Genomic DNA, 4548 nt, shown 5'->3' on the forward strand with positions numbered 1-4548 from the left:
CACTTGTCAACATCTCCTTTAATATGTATGCCTAAATCTGTACCATATAATTGTCCTATTAAAATGAATTTAAAACATATATACCTTTTTAGTCTCTCTAAGGTGCACATGGAGTGGGTGAAACTGGGTTCGCCTTGATACGGACGCGACTCTAAATAATGATCGGGTCTATTTTTTGAGACTCTTACCCGATTTTAAACCCATCAAAATCACACCAAATTATAATTTCACTTTCCATTTATCTCTTCCTTTCATATTTATTTCTTTTAATTTATTAAACTAAATCAATTATACTAATTATTTGTATTAACTAATTAAGTACTTTTTAATGGGTTATTATAACTGTGCCTTTAGACCATAGGTTAAAAATATTATAAAAAATATTTTATAAAAGTTGTTAAAAAATAAATATTTTTAAAATGTGTCCTTAAGACACAAATTATTAAATAAATTATTTTTCAATTTAATGTGTTTGATTCATTCAATTGTGTTAATTACAACTAATCAATTATGTAATTTGATTTGATTAGGATAAATATTTCATCATTTAATATTTTATTTGATTCATTAAATTACAAATTTATTATAATTTCTATCAATCAATTAATTGTAATTCAAATTGAATGATTATTTTGTTACGAAATTATTATTTTCTAATCCATTTATGAGCAATACATATATTAATTATAATCGTAAATTAAGTTAATTTACATTAAATGACTTATATAATGGTCATCTCATTTATTATCATAAATGTTGAATTAAATAAATCATTATTACTTTTGATTTAGAATCAAATGAGAATAAAATCAGAGATACTATTTTATTTGGCCTTTAGGGTTTAATGGATGTCACACTCAAATATAAATAGTGACTTCCGAATTTTGGTCTCAAACATATCAAAGCCACCTCCGTAACTCTTTTTCCATAAAAGGAATTGCGATTCAACTCTATCAGATCAGGGATACAAAAGGTTTTCAAATAATAAGGGAATGGTCTGAATTTGCATGAATTCTAAATGTTCGAACTTACGATATTGTTTCAGTTGGTTGTCGTTACGAGAATGACTCTAATCTATATGCGTCTAAGGATTAGAATAGATTAAATATTATTTAAGTAATTTATTTCTAATATTGGTATTTTAATAACCGGTAATATAGAGTTTAACAAAATATAATTCATATATTTTTTTATTTATGTATATGTATATATATTAAGAAAAATTACTGTAATATATATATATAACAAAATTAATATATAAGGTTATAGAAAATCCCATCCAAATTTGACAAGAATAAGACGACTTACATAAAAATGGTTCTCATTAATAATAAGGTAAGTTTATTATTTTTCATGATTTTTTCAAGTGATACTAAGTCCATTTTATAAATATTTTTTGTTCATATTTTAAGTTTATTTGATAAGTAAACCCTTGCACGAATGAAAAACAGTGCGATTTTATAGATTTATAAGTGCTAATAGCTTTCATATTTAATTTGTTTTATAAGTTGATAATAGCCAATATATTTGTTGGTGAATTTAACTATTACTATACTATTTATGATCACATTCAGTATATATGTCTGGTTTATTGAAAAAAATAGATTATTAAAACTGATTAATAACTATTTTAGAGTTAATTCAATTAACACTAAGTTAAAAAAAATAAATAATGCATAACATGTTACTTTTTTATTAATCAAATTATTATAATTTAAATTAATTTTAAAAAAATAATTTAAAATTATAATTTCAATCTTATCACGTACATGACACGAATAATTACACTTGTTAATTTACATATTTTATAGTTATAATTGTTCATAGTTATATAACATTCATAAATTAATTTTATCTCACTGTAGGTTCAAAAGTTGATGTATAACAATTAAATAAAATTATGGATAACAGAGAAAAATTTTATAACATTTAATGTATATAAAATTAGACAATCAGAACAGGATTTTCCCTCCCTTCTATTGAATCCAATGGAACAACCTGCCTTGAATATAAAAGATCTCCAAGATAAAATATTCGCCATTTAATTTTAGTGGCTAATTTTAGTATATAAATAATATTTTTATATTTTTTTATTTATTAAATATAAAACAAGATATTTATATTAAAAACAATGCTTACTAATAAACTGATCTTAAAAATAACTTTTTAATAAACACAAACAACNNNTTTTTGACTTACAAGTCTTACAAGTTACTAGGCCTTTTAATGCGTTATTCAACGTTTCCTATTTTCAAAGCGCTACACTCATAACGGTTTTCCTTCTTCTTCTTCTTCTTCTTCTTCTTCCTCTTCGTTTTTTTTCGATTTTCATAGTTTCTGAAATCAAGCTTTGAAATCGTTTTGAAGAAGAAGCAGCAGCAGAAGATGAGGAGAAAGAGAAAGAGTTCTGAATTATGCAACGAATTTTGGGTGTATTTCTTAAATACTTTAGGTGTATTTTTCGTAATCCTTTGGGTGTATTTCTGTAATCCTTTTGAAGATAATGGAACTTCAGAAATACACCCAAACGATTACAGAAGTACACCCAAAATGATTACAGAAATACACCCAAAGAATTACAGAAATACACCCAAACGGAAGAAGGTGCAGAAACGAAAGAAAAGGAGAAGAAGAAGAGTAAGAGGAAGAAGAACGTGCAGCAAGAAGAAGAAGAAGGAGAAAGAGAAGGCAAGAAACGAAAGAAAAGAAGAAGGAGAAGACGAAGAGGAAGAAGAATGGTTCGAAGCGTGTTTTGAGCGTTAGTTTTAATTGAACTTGTAAGGCTTACAAGCCTTAATCGCTTGTATGCCAAGAATTACTCGCAAAAAAAATGGGTAATCCCACACTATTGAATAAAATTTCACACCATTAAAAATATCATTAATGGCTACTTGATAGTTACAAATCACAAAAATTGCTGCCCCTAACATTCTTCTTTTTTAAAACTACAGATACATATACACAATCGTTTTTAATTTATCAAGTATAAAAATGATGTATTTACAAGTACAAATATCTTCTCAAAAATCTTTATTAAATCATGTCTTGTTTTAATTTACCATATGCTATAATTTTTAAAAAATTATATTTAAAAATTAATTTTAGAGTAATTACCCAAATCAGTCCCCAAGAATTTTAAAATCGGACATCTTAGTCCCTAAGAAAAATTAATACACAAATCAATCCCCAAAGTTTTACTCCGACAGACAAATCAGTCCCTAGTTCATTTTCTGGCAAAGTAATTACTCAGATCAGTCCCCAAAGATTTTAAAAATAGACATTTTAGTCTCCAAAAAAAATTAATGTACAAATCAATCCCAACATTTTTCTCTGTTAGACATAACAGTCCTAATTTATTATTATTTTTGTCCAAAAAATACAAAAAATATAGTACAATATTATTGTGTAATTAATAATAATAATTATTTTATTTTATTTTATTTTTGGATGGAGGACTATTATGTCTAACTAGGGGTGTGCATGGCCCGGCCTGACCTGAAGACCCATCCCGGCTCGGAACACTTTAGGGGCTATTTTTGTGTGATTTTACCGGGTCTAGAGTCGGGTAAGGGTCTCAAAAATAGACCCGGTCATTATTTCGGGTTAGGTCTGGGCTATGACTCGGGTCACCCGAAGTCGGCCCGGTGGCCCGGTCATCATACACAATTAATATTTTGTGTTATTAGTGATGGATGATGGCTATTCTTATGTGGAATTTAAGTATTGTAAACCTTAATATTTTGTGTTATTAGTTATTATAAGACTATAAGTTAATGTTTTATGTTTAAAATGCATAAGATTTTAGACTAATGCATAATATTGTGTTATTTATATTGATTTAAATATTTGGTGTTATTAGACAATATTAGTATTGATTATGGTTATGCTTTAATTTTAGAGAAGAGTTGGTTCTTGTTATATTTTTCTAAGTGAATTTTACCATGTCAAATAATAGTTGGAGTCTTGGAAATTTGGATATTTTCACATGCTAGCTTATAAGAAGGTATCAAGGTAATGTAATGTTAACGGCCCGATTTTCACCCGGTATAATCATGGCCTGAAAGTGTATAGGTTTCATCGGGTCTATGGTCGGGTTCGGGTCTAATAAATAGGCCCGGTATATATTTCGGGTTGGGTCTGGGTCACATCAAACCTGATTTCACCCGGTCCATGCACATCCCTATGTCTAACAGAGAGAAATTTTGGGGATTGATTTGTACATTAGTTTTTCTTAGGGACTAAAATGTCCGTTTTTAAAATCTTTGGGGACTGATTTGGGTAATTACTCTACCGAAAAATGAACTAGGGACTGATTTGTCTGTCGGAGTAAAACCTTGGGGATTGATCTGTGTATTAATTTTTTTTGGGGACTAAAATGTCTGATTCTAAAATCCTTGGGGACTGATTTGGGCAATTACTCTTAATTTTAATAAACTAAAAGTAAGAGTCTTACTGCGGTCTGCACCTAACCAATAATCCTTACCATTAGAGGTGGCAAGCGGGGAAGTCCGCCCCACCCCGCCCCGCCAGAAGTCCACCTTTTGGTGG

This window comes from Arachis ipaensis, chromosome B01 (assembly GCF_000816755.2).
Source record: "Arachis ipaensis cultivar K30076 chromosome B01, Araip1.1, whole genome shotgun sequence".
NCBI classification, from domain to species: domain Eukaryota; kingdom Viridiplantae; phylum Streptophyta; class Magnoliopsida; order Fabales; family Fabaceae; genus Arachis; species Arachis ipaensis.